We start from the raw sequence: 16,600 nt of genomic DNA, 5'->3' as shown, positions 1-16,600 counted from the left end.
ACTGTTGCGTACAAATGTTTCCACGTTCAAATTGTGATGTATAAAACCTAAACTTGCCGTAAAGCCACGCACATTTTCACGGTAGCTCCAACCATGGCGTACGCAAGTTCTCCACTCAGTTTTGTAAACTGGTGGCACCCAGCGTCAAAGTTTCAGTGTGGTTTCCCTTTTTTTTTAGATCCACATCCCTGACGTGGCTTTATAAATACACTGAAATTAACCGCATACTGTTTATTAGTTTAGTGCGTTTGATTTTAATTAACCTGTAACAATATAATGGTCCACAGAATGGACAAACTATTCCAAATACCATAGCTGCTTTAGCATTGCTACTCTCACGGCACCTTTTTCTTCTTCTTCTTTCAGCTGCTCCCGTTAGAGGTTGCGACAGGGGATCATCTTTTTATATATTACTTTCACTGCACCACTCAGAGTATTTATATCACTGTATCTGAGTGGGGGAACACAGCTCTACAGCAGCTGACTGGAAAGAGAATTATCGGTATACAGCATCTAGTACACATGCTGTCTATTGAACTGCTTTCATACGGCAAACGCTTCAAAGCCTTTTCTCACAGTTCAGAAACAGTTTCATCCCAAGAACTATAAACGCACTCAATCAGTCCATCAATTGCTCCTTGTAGAATGCTTTGTACTTATAAGTACACTCACCTCACTGTAAACTTGCGATACAGTTATAATATTGCACAACTTCAGCCACTTTATAAAGTGCGTTTTTTACATATGATAGCGATATCATTTTTAAGATAAAATGCCGAAAAATATGTTTATTATATTATACAGATAAAGCTTTAACTTCATTTAAATAATCTATATTGTTATTAAACATGTGAGGACACTGTCGCTGCGCTAGTGAGGAGCTGGCGCTCCATTCACGGATTGTTCCTGCCTGTTTTCTTGCTGGGGCTGATGCGAAAAGGGAAGGATAGATGGATGGAATAGTTAAACATGTACTACGAAGATATTTTAATGTTTCTTAAAAGTTTTGAAGAATCAGCATTCTAAGCTTACAGATGGCTTAATGTCTATTACAGAGCTGATTGTGTGCGTTGAGTAAGCTTTTCCATGCCTCCACTTGTTTTCCGCTGAAATTCTTCTATTTCCCCATGTGCTTTTGCCATTGCCTTTTCACAGAACGCTGAGCTTAAGGGCTATTTATATTGATTTGCATATTCAAACAGATGTAATTCTGGGAGGAGTCGCATGCACGTGTGTTACTTTTCACGCTGACTGGGATTTATGTAGTTGAAGAACGTTGCCGTTTGCGCAGATTTATGCATCTGGATTTTTTTTGTGCGTACGCACATTTCCGCTTTTGTCTGTATGCCATGTTATAGTGTGAATTCTTTGCACGGCTTTATGCATGAGGCCCCTGGTCTATAAAATAAAATTGAATTGAATTAAAAATAATAAAAATAATGAACAAATGTTATGCTCTTTAAAGAGAGATCAGCAGCAGCAGTAGCCTTCCAACTGCAAAGCACCATTTTTTCTATTCTTGGCACAACCCCAATTCTTTATTGCTCACACATTCTTCAGTACCTATGTCACAGCAAGATTCAAAGACAAGAGTGGTCAGCATATTTTTTTATTCTTATTTTTATTCTTTTCATTGCTGTGCAGCATAGGTAATGAGTCCCAAACCTCCCTAAACTATATGCCCTCCAATTGCTCAGCATTTAACTAATAAGCATTTTTTACCCTTGAGCCTCAACAATGCACTGAACAACTGAAGGATTATGGAACTTAAAAGGAGGAGAGTGCTCTAGAAACTAATCTAATAATAAGTCAAAAATAAACCCTAACAGCAGGCTGCTATCTATAGTATTCTCTTCCTTGCTTGGAAGCAATGACAAAATATATCAACAAATGCATACTGGTACATAGCACAATTTTTATGGCTTTTAAATAAAGTAAAATAAAACTACAGGGCTGCAAGCAATTTCAACAAAGGGCTTTTTTTTAATTTAAGGTGAATGATATATTTACATTATCATTACAATACAACTGAGAATTTTACAGGATGAATACTTGAAAAGAATAAAAAAATGCATTTTTTCAGACTTACAGCAATGGGATCATAACTAGAGTTTGCATTCTACTCCTTTATATGTTTTTTTCTTAATTTGATATACTTTGTTAATCCCTGATTGGAAACTGTCTTTTCACAAAATCATTATTTTTTGAGCCAGAGTGTAGAATCAGCCATTGCACAGCGCCTCAGATCAATTTTCAAATTAAGGAATAGGCTTCTTTCTGGCAGTAATGGGATTTGAACCAGCAACCTTCCAGATGCCAGCGCAGATCCTTAGCCACAGAGTCACTAAGTGACAGTATATTATGGCAGTATAATGGCTTGTTGCTTCAAAGAACTCAATTAAATGCTAATTTTGGTTGTATTATCATCACTTCAAGGACAGCATTTATATTCACTTTTAGCATTGGTTTACTTTATTAACTCTTTATTAACACTCAACTTGAAAAACCCAAGATTACAAAAATTCCAGTGTAATCTTAAGAGTGGCCATGTGGGCTGCATAGAACACACTATGAAGCATTCTGAATTCAGCCAGGTTTTTGTTTAAAAATGAAACAGATCATTGAGCCGCAATGAAACAAGCTTTGAAAAAAAAGTCTTAAATATGTTCAGTTCTAAAATTTCTGAAAAAAAAAAATTTAAAATGTTTTTTTTTTTCATTATGGAGTGTTGCGTTGATAGAGCCAATTCTGGAAGTATTAGGCACAAGGCATGGACCAGCATTGGATGAGGTGCTAAATCATTACTGAACACACTCATGCACACTGATATAGCCACTAATACAGAGCCAGATTTACAGTCGTAAGTTAACCTTGCATGTGTGTCTTTGAGATGTTGTTTTTTGTCTTTTAATTTGCCTAGCATTGAGTGACTGCAGCCTCATGCACTACAAATTGTCAAGCTACAATACTGTTGTTGTGGGTTTACACATATATCTAAAAAACATTGTTTAGGCTTATATGTTCATTTTTTTTTTGGTGAAGAAACTGTAGGCCCCACTAGTCAGTATACAGTTCACAGACCTTTATGCTTTTTTCCCTGTAGCAATTTTATATTATTTTTCTAAAAAAATTAAGCATGCTCATTTTAAACAACAAATTAATACAATTTCATCTTATGTTTCAGCAAGGTTATTACAATTACTAATTTTAAAGCCAGAGAGTGGCAATGTGTTGCATGTTGGTGCAAGTAAGAATTTCACTGTATTCTATACACATGACTATGGAGCCCCTGACGAGACATGGTATAAATTTATTTGAGGAAACTATCTTGTGCTCACCACTCACTGTCTCATGCTCATTACTTACTATCTTGTGCTCACCCATTACTATATCTCATGCCCACCACTTACTATAGCCCATGTACCAGATACTTTAAGGTTGTATCAGCTATTATTGTGTGTGCACAGCATACATTCTGATGAGCACCATATACCATATTATGTGAATGTACATAATTTTCTGTGAAGAGGACATATTGCTTAACACTTTGACGTTATATACACAGTTACACACCTGCTAGTTAGATAGATAGATAGATACTTTATTCATCTGAAGGGGAAATTCACATACTCCAGCAGCAGCATACTGATACAAGAACAATATTAAATTAAAGAGTAATAAAAATGCAGGTAAAAACTGACAATAACTTTGAATAATGTTAACGTTTACCCCCCCAGGTGGAATTGAAGAGTCGCATAGTGTGGGGGAGGAACGATCTCCTCAGTCTGTTAGTGGAGCAGGATAGTGACAGCAGTCTCTCACTGAAGCTGCTCCTCTGTCTGGAGATAATATTGTTCAGTGGATGCAGTGGATTCTCCATGATTGATAGGAGCCTGCTCAGCGCCCGTCGCTCTGCCACTGATGTCAAACTGTCCAGCTCCATGCCTACAATAGAGCCTGCCTTCCTCACCAGTTTGTCCAGGTGTGAGGCGTCCCTCTTCTTAATGCTGCCTCCCCAGCACACCACCGCGTAGAAGAGGGCACTCGCCACAACCGTCTGATAGAACATCTGCAGCATCTTATTGCAGATGTTGAAGGACGGCAGTCTTTTAAGGAAGTATAGTCAGCTCTGTCCTTTCTTACACAGAGCATCAGTATTGGCAGTCCAGTCCAATTTATCATCCAGCTGCACTCCCAGATATTTATAGGTCTGCACCCTCTGCACATAGTCACCTCCGATGATGACGTGGTCCATGAGCGGCCTGGGTCTCCTAAAATCCAAAACCAGCTCCTTAGTTTTGCTGGTGTTCAGTTGTAGGTGGTACTAGATGGATATTGTGAAGTTTACAAAAGTAGGTCATGCATTCAAATCCAGTTGAATTCGTGAAACGGCAGTGCTAAGCACTGCAATACTGTGTAGTAAAAAGAAATGCAATTAGACAGCTAACTACTGCTTACTAGCTCACAGCCAGCTTCTTATTCGCACATGTTACAAAAGTAATTCATAGTTCACATTTTGATTACATGTGAAGTTTTTCCAGTCCAGTGTGGGTGCACAAATTTAATTCTCTGGTAAACGTAGCACACTCACTTATCTACACCAATGGACTGTGGGATTTAACATGCACTCTAAAGAGTTAAATCCAGTCTGACTACTTTAATTGTCACTGTTTTCTGACAAGAGATATGCCATTGTTAAAAGGAGATGAGTTTTGCCTGGTCAGGCATGAATATCCACCTGAAATCCACTGGTAAACCTGGCACACTGGGTCATCTGTTGCACTGTGCAAAATGAACTGCAATGTTTAAAAGGCACAACAGAGAGCTAAATTGTATTGTGATCATTTTTCTTACAACAAGAACATTTATTTATATTGCACATTTTCATACAAATGATGTAGCGCAAAGTGCTTTACAAAATGAAGAAAGAAAAAATAAAACATATGAAAATAAAATTAGACAATACTAATTAACAAAGAATAAAGGAAGGTCCAATGGCCATGGAGGACAGAAAATACAAAAAAAAACTCCAGAGGGCTGTAGAAAAAAACTAAATCTGCAGTGGTTCTGAGGCCATGAGACCACTCAGCCCCCACTAGAAATTCTACCTAACATAAACGATCTAAATCAGTCCTCATGGTTTTCAGGCTTTGCATGGAAGAAGGTGTGCTTCTGTTCTGACTGATTTAAGGACAAGTTGCTTGATAATTTGTGGAATACTAGGGAAAATTTTACCTTAGATTGATTCATTTTGCTGTTTTAGTTGGTCAGAGATGCTTAGTTGTTAGATGTCGGGTCTGCAAATATTTTAACCATGTAGTCCCAGTTTTTACCAGTTTTCCATACAGAACTGGTCTCTTTTATTTATTTATTTATTTATGGAATTTATTTTGGTTATGGGCTGTTGACATTAAGTAAAGATTTCAGCCTTCAGAACTTTAGCTGAAATAAAACCTAAGCATCTCCATACCAATTTGGTCCTACTGAACTGAATGCCCGCAGACAAAACATAAAGATTTGGTTTTGCTACCCTTTTGTTTCTCCATCTGAATCATGGCACATGTTACAGTTATTAACAAGCAGTGATCTTGCGCATACTGCTTTTTCATGGAACTTATTTTTGCCCATTTTGGTGGCATCATGACTACTGATCTTAGCCAAGATAACAGAGGTCAGGTGTTCTTTAAATATATCTTATATTAGTCTGTGCTCACTAACATGGCAATAATTTGTTTTCTGTAAAAAATGTATGATTGATTACTTAGGACACAAAACAAATGAAAGAAGTTTCTATTCTCTGTACTGCTACAATACTCAAAAGGATCAAACAAAGTTTATTGTAAAATTGTATAATAATGCAAAAATTAGAAATAGGGCAAATTCTTTTTTTATGCCTCTGAAATATTTTAAGCTCTGAAACACATTTCTTTGAAGATCCTCTGACATAACACAGGAAAAAAGAGACTCTTAAATAATCCAAATAATGCTCTAGGTGATCTATTAGTAGCTGCAGTAATCATTTATATGAGACTAAAGAGAAAATGATAAAGATATATTCTTCCTTGCACTTCCAGCCTTTATTTTACTGTTTTATTCTGAAATTGCTAATTTCTGCATGGAAAAATGTGTTTCTCTCCTTCCACACTAAAATTATATTAATTAAAGTCAGTGCTTGGCAGTGTTGACTGTTAACAAAACTAGACATCATTATAATGAATCTAATTAATCTTAATTTAACATACAATTAAGTATCCATCTCCATGTACAATAACAAGTGTGTCATGAGTAAAAGAGCTCTGTACTGGAAATATAAAACAAGTAACAAAGTGCTAAAATAGAACAGTGCAAATTAAGTGCAAGTGTTATATACAATTTCATTAAAAAGATTCCTCCAGGTCCAGGTCACAGACAGCCAATGTCTATTCCTGCAGCACTGAGCAGAAGGAAGGAACCAACCCTGGAAGGAATGCCAGGCTGACATAAACATACACAACACCTTCACACATCCTCGACCAGATTAAAGCTGCCAGTTAATTTGATATTCACATTTTTTTCGAATATGAAAGGAAAATCTGAGTGCGTGGAGAAAAACCAACGTGGTCTGGGAGAGATGTGCGAACTCCACAAACTCATTGCCTGGGATTTAAACCCAGAACTCTAACTATCCTTGATCAAAATGGCATAGTCCAATTATGGGGGCATAGACAGAACTAAAGCTACAGTATTTTGGCACCATCAGAACAGAACATTTGTAAAGCTTCATTAATTACATAAAAAGTACAATCTGTAACTCAAATGCTTTACATATTGCAAAGCTCTTTGAGCAAAATCTTTTCTGTGGAAATGTACTATAGAAATAAATATTGTTGTTGTAATTCAGTACTGAATCATATGGAATTTGTTCCCATTTTTATTCGACATAAAGATGAAAGAAGTGTCAAAAGCATCATAACACAAAGGTCAATGTAACATCACTTTGAACACTCTCTCTGTAATGGTTATGATGATTGATGTGCAATGATGCTTTGACAAACTCACCCCTAATCTAAAAGACACTCTTCAAGATCTATGTCATTTAGAATAATAATAACAACTTTAGTTATGAACTGCACTGTACACAGCAACATAGGGTACATTGTCAGAACTGGCTGAAAAATGAATGCTCCAGATTATCAGGGAACGACAGGGCACAACTTTAGAGGGAAAGCCTTTGGACTTTCAAACGTGGTAAATATTTGATGCACATGTCCAGGTTGATCCTTTATTGGCTGAAGTGCAGAAAAAAAGAAGATCCTGAAGTGGCTCTTTACACTTTGTGTACATCTAGCAATAGCCATGCATCTTGCAACTGATCTGCAAAATAAAGTGAATAATGTCTTTGATGTAGGTATAGCTTTGTCAGTAAAGGCCATTTAGCCTTGAGAATTCTTTGCCTTTACCACTATCTCAGGATGATGCCCCCATAAGACAAGAATTGCTACAATGTAGCCATAACTCATTCCCAAGTCAAAAAATAGCCTTATCACAGTCGGTTTCTCTCTCCATTAGGCTGTTCTTATACAAATAGAAGCACAGCAAGGCTATGCAGAATGTAGGCGCATACATTAATTAATCGTGGGAACATTTTAATTAAAACATGCGCATTGTTCCCACAGCTTATTGTTTATTCTATTAATATTTATTCTACAGACGTCCTCTCACAGGGTGTAGGCTTTAGAAAGTGAAAATTTTCAACAGTTAAATTCAAGCAGGTCAAAATACAAGTTTTTAAGAATAAAGTTTATAATTGCTCTATTTCATTAGGACATCATTTCCTACTTTGACATCACCAGAAGGATAATGATACTATTTTTAAAAATTATACCTGACATACTAAATGAAAGCTTTTTCATGTTCAGTTGTTAACATGACTAGGGCATTTTCAAAAGAGTAAAGAGGATAGGTTTCTAAAATTAATAAAAAAAATAGTTTTTCTTCTTTATATGATTTCTTGTATTAGGAATTTGCTATTTTTCACATACCCCTTGGGGTTGGAACTCAGGGTCAGCCATTGTACAGCACCCCTGGAGCAATTGCAGGTTAAGGGTCTTGCTCAAGGGCACAGCTGAGTAGGATCTCTTTTGGCAGTGACAGGGATTTGAACCGGCAACCTTTGGGATACCAGTGCAGATCCTTAGCCCCAGAGCCACCACTCTGCCCCCTATTCTTGATCATTGACATTCTTGACCGTATTAGCCAGTTTCTTGTGGCATTCAGTGTTTGGTTTCTAACAGAATATTAAATAAGTGGTGTAACATAAAAAACACAGAAACACAATGAAGAAGCTAAAATGAAATACACTTAATATAGCAGTGGTAAGGGGTATTCCTGGAATATGGTTATTTTTTCTTGTGGATAAACCAGAGCTACCCATCTATTAATTTAGTAAATTAAAAAAAAAATCATCAGTAAATATAATTTCATAAAAAAAAACAAATGTTGTAAATAAGTGCCAGTCATTTGTAATTTTTAAAAGTTACTGCTCCTTAAAGACTATACTGTCACTACCACACTGTCTGCTAGCCTTGACAGCATTACTCTTACTTTATCAATGTATCCAGTACTTTTCTTTTGTATGTCAGTGTTGCAGTTTAATATTAGTTTCAGTTTTGTACTTAGCTGTGTTTAATTTATACAACTACTTTTACATTTTTTCATACTTGCTGTCTAACATTTGTAAGTTAACTTTTTCTGCACTTCTATTTTCAGTGTAGTTTTTATTGTATTGAAACTTACAAAGTCTGATTATAATGTTCCAAATCAATTATGAATTGCATTCCTCATATGTTAAGTAAGTTGACACAGTGATAGCACTGATGTCTCGTAGTAAGGAGACCAAGAGTTGCATTCTGGATGCTCCCTTCATGTAGTTTGTGTTCTTCAGGTGCACTGTTCTCCTCCCACAGTCAGACGTGCAGTTGAGATGGATTGGCAATGCTAAATTGGCCTGTGTGTGTATTCACCCTACAATGGCGATTAGGGATTATTCCTGAATTTTTAGCAATACCCTTTGGGACTGGCTCCAACTGCCCCATGACCCTAATCTAGATAAGCGGGTTGGGAAAATGGATAGATGGTGGATTTATTAAGTAGCTGAAAATATACAATATCAAAAGGAAACAGAAAAAGTTCTAAAAGTTAATGTTTGAAACTATTTTCAAACGAATTCAAGTTAGATGACACAGTGGTTCAGTGTTTAACATTCCTGCCTACAAAGTTTGCACATTCTGTCCATGTTCGCTTGGGTTTTCCCTGTGTTCTCAGGTTTTCACCCCTTACACCAATATGGTATATGATAGTTTAACAGGCAACTTTATGAGTTAATTTTGGGTTTGTTCTGCAATGGACAAATTTCTACCCAGTCCTTGTTTTTATCTAATAAACATTGGCACTCTGTGACCCTGAACTAAATAAGCAGGTGTCATACAAATGCCCGGCTGCAAATGGGTAAAATTGTCAAGGTGTTCACTGAACAAAACAGAACTGATGGTAGGATGCAAACATGACAGCTTTAAAGGTCAAGACAGGAAGTGATGTAATCAGGCCCAGAAGTAACACCCTCAATGGCGCCAGTGCCGGAAGTGACATAATCATAGGCGCCAGAAGCAAGCGGGATTTTCCATGGATGGTCTGCAGAGGACTGAGAGAGAAAGTCAGTGCAGTTCACCACCCCCTGGTCTGGCGTTGTACTACAATTATTCAGGCCCTTTAGCTGCCTCCCAATCACACATGTGTGACACAGGTTACAAAGTGAATGGAAGGAGACCATGTATTATTAGCTTCTTCCTTTTGTGTGTGTCTTTTACTTTAAAAGTAATGCTAAAATACCATAACTACCATCCATACCTTCATACTACTGGTTATCCCTTTCTAGATGTGTCTATTGTGGTTACCTTGTAAATTTCTATGCACACTTCATCTACATCTTGCTTCTCATTAATTTTGAACATAAAGAGTCTTCCCTAGCATATCGACTCCTAAGGATGCCATCTGTTTGCTTGGAAAATCCATAGCTACATTTTAATTGTACTCTTAATAGATTATATGTGCATGTTCTTCTTCATTTGCAATCTTCACTAATCTCTACTTTTTCCTGCTCTCTTTTCCAGTTTTTCCTGTGGTTGCTTTTTGTGCCATCACCATCTAATCAAGGGCCTGTGTAGCCACCCATAGTGATTGAATGAAGGCAGTTCCTCAGTTGTAAACAGGACCCACTGCACTCCTCAGGAAAAAAGCCTGGAAACAATGAGGTAGAATGCTCAATGGGGTCTAGGTGGTCTTTCAGCCTTGGGATCTCTGCAGATTTTGTTTTTTCTTTAGCTTAACTGGAAATTTTGTCTATCCTACTGGCCATCTGAGCTGATTATCAGACTGATCTTTAAAGACTTACAATACATTACATATACTCAGCAAAAAAAGAAACGTCCTCTGATTTTCAACTGTTTTTACTTTCAGTAAACTTAATGTGTAAATATTTGTATGAACACTAAAAGAGTCAACACCATAAGACATAAACTAAAACTGTTTCACAATGTGTCCCTGAATGAAGGGAGGCTCAAAATCAAAAGTACCAGTCAGTATCTGGTGTGGCCACCAGCTGCTTGAAGTACTGCAGTGCATCTCCTCCTCATGGACTGGACCAGATTTGTCAGCTCTTGCTGTGAGATGTTACCCCACTCTTTCACCAAGGCACCTGCAAGTTCCTGGACATTTCTGGGGGGAATGGGCCTAGCCCTTACCCTGCGATCGAACAGGTCCCAGACGTGCTCAATTCCTTCGACGATAAACATGAATCCGTCCATCACCCCTAGTGAGAGAAAACCGTGACTCATCAGTGAAGAGCACTTTTTGCCACTCCAGTCTGGTCCAGTGAAGGTGGGTTTGTGCCCATAGGCGGCATTGTTGCTGGTGATGTCTGGTAAGGACCTGCCTTACAACAGGCCTACAAGCCCTCAGTCCAGCCTCTCTCAGCCTATTACGGACAGTCTGAGCACTGATGGAGGGATTGTGTGTTCCTGGTGTGACTCGGGCAGTTGTTGTGGCCATCCTGTACCTGTCATGCAGGTGTGATATTCGGATGTACCAATCCTGTGCAGGTGTTGTTACATGTGGTCTTCCACTGCGAGGATGATCAGCTGTCCTTCCTGTCTCCCTGTAGCGCTGTCTTAGGCGTCTCACAGTGCAGACATGGCAATTTATTGCCCTAGCCACATCAGCAGTCCTCATGCCTCCCTGCAGCATGCCTAATGCACGTTCACGCAGATAAGCAGGGACCCTGGGCATCTTTCTTTGGGTGTTTTTCACAGTCGGTAGACAAGTCTCTTTAGTGTCCTGCGTTTTAAGAACTGTGACCTTAAATGCCTACTTTCTGTAAGCTGTTAAGGTCTTAACGACCATTCCACAGGTGCATGTTAATTAATTGATTATGGTTAATTGAACATGCATGGAAAACATTGTTTAAACCCTTTACAATGCAGATCTGTAAAGTTATTTGGATTTTTAAAACATTATTGTTGAAATACACAGTCCTGAAAAAGGGACGTTTCTTTTTTTGTTGTTGTTAGTCAATTATGTCCCCTTTTTTAACAGAATTTTCTGTCCCCTGCCCCCTAGTGACCCCTGTCAATTTGGTTCTTCAGTAACGAGTATGGATTCTATGACTAAGGACCCTATTGCTAGATTCCCACCTAATTTTACACTTTTAGAATCTGTTTTCTCCTGTTATCCTCTTGCTAGTCTTGCAGAGCCACATGTTATGAGGTATATGCTTGGAGACAACCATTAGTGAATTTTGCTTAAAACTGGTTGAGATCAATTAGATGAGTCACAGAGTGTCACATTTCTTAGTCAATCTAAGGTGATGCTCAAAATAGGTGTGGTGAATTGAACAGCAAAGAGCAAAGGTGCTCTCGTTAACCTGGACTGACATACAGCGAGTTTATGTTTACGATAAATTGTTTACAGCCAAAAAATCCCTGAATAAAACCCAACTAAATATATACAGTATATGTATGTTGCATGTGCGGAGAGCACTTTGCATGTGTTAAAGAAAAAATCCCTTCTATAAAATAAGAGTATATATTTGCATTTGAAAAAAATCAAAGGACTAGTGGTAAAAATAAGCAACACATTTTCACAGGTGATGTGTGTGCTGTCTGTTGAACGTTTATGGCGATAGTGTCATTGTAAGGATTAAAGAGCTAGCAGTTATATTAGTTAAAATATGAATTGCAAAATATGCATTTGAAGTAAATGGTGTGTCACACTCCATCAAAAGTAGATGAAAAAAACAGTCGATAAGAGAGTTGATAATGAAGAGAAGGGTGCAGATTTCAATACTCAAAACCCCCTAAATCAACAAATTTACCTAACAACACCAGTAGAAATATGAATGAGGCTGCACAAATTCTTCTTTCTGACTGAACATCAAAATGAATAAATACAAGAAACTAAAATTACTGTCTAGTTGGAAATGCAAATATGCCATGACAGAGTATAGCCTCTTTTGTTTAAACACATAGACCACAATGTTTATCTGAACTCTATTTGCTGTTGTTATGCCATATAGTGATGCAATAGTCAAAATGACAGAAAGATATCGTTATAGACAAAAGCACTTCTCAAACATGTGGAGCCAAGCAACTGTAGTAGTCTACATGTATGTGCTTGTGTGTGCATGTCTTGTGTTCACCATTGACATTCTCATAGCAATGTACAAATTAATCATTAAGCTTCATTTGCCTTGTTCTTCTAAGCTTCTGAAGAACCGCAACAGTAGCTTTTTATTTTCTTTCAGTGTCAAGACTTTTGTTCAGTTTCTGTTTGCTTTGCTAGCGTTTTCAATTGAAACCCAGCCAGAATTGGAGGCAGGTGTTTTAGGAAGAAGCCCTGTGGTTGGAGTCTTTGCAGCGGCACTATTAACTACAAAGAAGCTGTCCCCAGATGTGTATTCTCATTTGAGAGTCATGTCTGGTCTTACAAGACTAGCTTCTTGCTAGCCATCCATCCATTTCCTGAACCTGTTTAATGCAATTGTTGGGTTGCAAGGAGCATAAGCCTATCCCATCTTCCTCAGTCACAGTAACCATTGTTGAAGCAGTGATGTCCATTAAGCCAGTCACTGCCTTTCAGAGCAGTACTGGATGCAGGGCAGGAACTCACACTAGACACGGTGTTCTGTGAAATGTCTCATACAGTACAATTGGTGATTATACCTTGCACAGATGTAAAAACGAGCCTGGTTTTCTGAAATTAAACTTACCTGGCATGTTTTTCAATGAATTGTATTCTTAAATATTGAGTAGATGAACCAGTAAGCACAAAAAAGAAACTTTATAACACCTTTACATAATGAACACAAACCTAATATGCTTCACAATTGCAAAAGTTGTTTACAGTACATACTTTTTCCAGTTGAGGTGCTGGCCAGCCAATTTACTTACTTGGCATCTCACAACAAAACTGAAAGGAAGCAACTGAACCGGAATCCTTTTGGTTTACAATTCACTAACTCTGTATACCTAAGGGAAAATAAAGCATGACTTGGTTACAAATTTGAAGAAGGAAAGTATGTTACAACTGGTATTATGAACAATTCTTGGATGGTTCTTAAATAAAAGGGGTTTGCAATTTTCAGATTCTGCAGTTCCCTCTTCAAAAAGTACCTTCTTTGTAGCTGAAGGTCTTAATATTCATTTTGCCTTTGTGGACTGTTTTAAATATTGTGTTTTTCTCATAAATGCAAGAACCTTTTGAAATAATGTAAAAATAATATTTAATGAACAATAACAATAGGAGGGTTAATGGTGTAGTGATTAACAGTGTTGCTTAATAGCACTAGTGTCCTAGATTTGAATAATAGGATTGCTATTTTTCTCACACTGAGATGCTTGTTTATACTTTTATCACATGCCTCATTTATTTCTGTAACTCGCTACTGGCAGTGTACCTTTCAGTCTGCAATTTCAATTCCAAGCAGGTAGTTAAATACTCTGGTGAAACAGTCAACACTCACATTCACAGTAGTGACTTTATAGTTGCTGTCGTATTTACTCTATCCCTTTCTCTCAAGTGAATTCAATAAAAACTCCTCTTGCTAACTGGTTATAGAGGGTTAAAGTGCCTGACACCAGACTACATCTGTACAGTAACTAACTGTGCATAACTACTGTATTTTTTAGCAGTCCACTTCAACTCACAATTAAAGACAGGCTTGTGTTGCCACCAACTAGTCTATACAGCATGGGCAATACTGCCTCCAGTTCTAGTGAACTCAGTCTTTGGAATAACCTCTATAAATTTATTATGGTAGATCTGTTGGCCCAATTCACTTCTTCAAAAGGCATTTTTAACTTATCATGCTAACATTTTAATCCGCTTTCTCAGTTCAATTTATCTGACTGAGTCCTCATGATGTAACTGCTTGTAATTACGTTTTTTTATCCACTATGTTCTAATAGAAATATTTTCATTTCTGTTCATTGTTGTTTTATTGAGCTAACTTTGAATCATATGTTTCATTTTATTAATTTATTTTCATTTCACTTTTCTTGGCCAGGGTTGTAGTGACAGCTTTTTTTATGCATCTTTTTATTTGGTATTCAATATTGATATTTCCTTAAAACCAGTGGTATTTGTCAGGCTTATTTTCCAGTGTTTCTAATACTATCCCTTTTGAATACTTCTAAAGGACTTTGAGCACTGGAGAGATGCCATTTAAATAAAATAGTTTATTATTAAATGTACAAATGTATTATGTTGGAGACAGCTTGACCCGGGCGGGAAGCCCAGGAGGACCGGAGGGGGGCTTACGCCTTCCCCAGACCATGTGGGGGCGACCACCCTGGTACCTTTGGGGGCCACAGGTACAGAGCTTTGAAGCTCAAGCTTATAGGGCCCATGGTCACCGCCAGGGGGCACCCCTATGCCTTTGGAGCCCTGGACCTCAGCACTTCCGCCACACCCGGACGTGCTGGGGGGAAGAGAAGCAGGGACACCCAGAGTACTTCCGGGGATGCAGCCGGCACTTCCGCCACACTGGGGCGTGTCAGTGGAAGATTGCCAGGACACACCTGGATCATATCCGGGGAAGCATAAAAGGGGCCGCCTCCCTTCTTACATTGATTAGAGTTGGGTGGAAGAAGCATGATGTCTGCAGGACAGACAAGGAGGGGGCCTGAAGGAAAAGGCATTGTGTTGTGGCCAGGACTTTGGTGACTTGGGGACTGAGGAGCGCACTTGTAAATATGGAGCACCTAAATAAACGTGTGTGGGGTGATTTAAACGTGTCTGCCTGTCTGTGTTCGGGTCATCTTCCACAATGGATAGAGGCGGGACCAAGGAATGTCCGTCTCGTTCCGGGGAAGGACCCGATTGGGCCGGAGGAGAGGCCCCACAGGAAGCAGTCAGCGGACATGACTGACAGTCAGGTGAGTCAATTGCTGACTGGCTTTCTGTGCTTGACAGCGGCTCTGCGTGAACTAAAGGTGTGCCTTCAGTCCACAGAGTCGTTTCTGCAGGTGATACGTGCTCTCTGTGCAGAGTTGCAGAAGCTGGAGGGAAAGGTGATCGTGTCATTACGGACGCTGCATGCTTCGGCAGAATGGCGCGACGCTGGATCCTTTGGCTGGAGCAATACGGTGGGGACTGTGAGTAGAGCCGACCCCGTAAAGCATAAAGGAGAGCCCACCGAAAAGGCCCATGATATGTATGATCGGAACTAAGTAGGGGGTTCTCCGACAGTGGATGCGGCGATCAGTGCTGTGCACGCGGCGAGGGGAGAAAGACCAAGAGGGCTAATTTCTTTCACTATCTTCAAATTAGGAACTTTGTTAAACAGAACATTCCCGATTTTCCTCATCTCGCACCCTCATCCATGCTGGAAAAAATATTGCTCAATCTCAAGGACTCAGACACCATCTCTGCAATATATAAAATCATTTTACAGTCCCTCCCTTTCAAAGATCCAAGAGGACACTGGGAAAAAGATCTCTCAATTAATATATCAGAAAAAGAGTGGAAAGTAGCAATGCAGAGAATTCACTCGAGCTCCATATGTGCAAAGCATACAAATCAAAATTATATATCGAGCACATTTGTCTCTTCTAAAACTCTCCAAAATGTTTCCAGGGCATGATCCAACCTGTGGACGCTGCAATCAAGTCCCAGCTTTTAGCAAATGTTTTACTTATTTGTTAACACTAGAATTACCAGAGCCTACGAAAAAACTCATAAATCTGTCCCACCTTAAATCGCTTCTTAAAATCGTTCACAGCTCTCCACCAGCGTCTTTTATCATCTAAAAGTGCTGATAAAAATCAGGCTGCAAGCAGCCGGCTATTCCATCCCCCCACCGACTTAGAACATGCACAAACTTCTCCCAGCTCATGCCTTGATTGATTTTCTGGGAGTGAAGTGGAGTTTTAGAGGCAAAATTATAGATTGTTGTTTGGAACACACGCATTTCATGTCTGTTCCGTTTCTACAGTAATCTGTGTAAACACATTGTTAAAACAGAAACGTTTTTTATATTCTACTAGTAGATGACAAAATGTAGGCATAA

At 38.6% G+C, this 16,600-nt stretch overlaps 1 pseudogene; it reads left to right on the top strand.

The window, feature by feature from the left end:
• The first annotated feature begins 15,452 nt into the window (after positions 1 to 15,452).
• The window catches only part of LOC120524401, a 77,065-nt pseudogene continuing 75,917 nt past the window's right edge, over positions 15,453 to 16,600 (top strand).

This window comes from Polypterus senegalus, chromosome 2 (genome assembly GCF_016835505.1).
Source record: "Polypterus senegalus isolate Bchr_013 chromosome 2, ASM1683550v1, whole genome shotgun sequence".
NCBI classification, from domain to species: Eukaryota; Metazoa; Chordata; class Cladistia; order Polypteriformes; family Polypteridae; genus Polypterus; species Polypterus senegalus.
The sequence above is the reverse complement of the archived record's forward strand: the minus strand, read 5'-3'. Positions and strand labels throughout refer to the sequence as shown.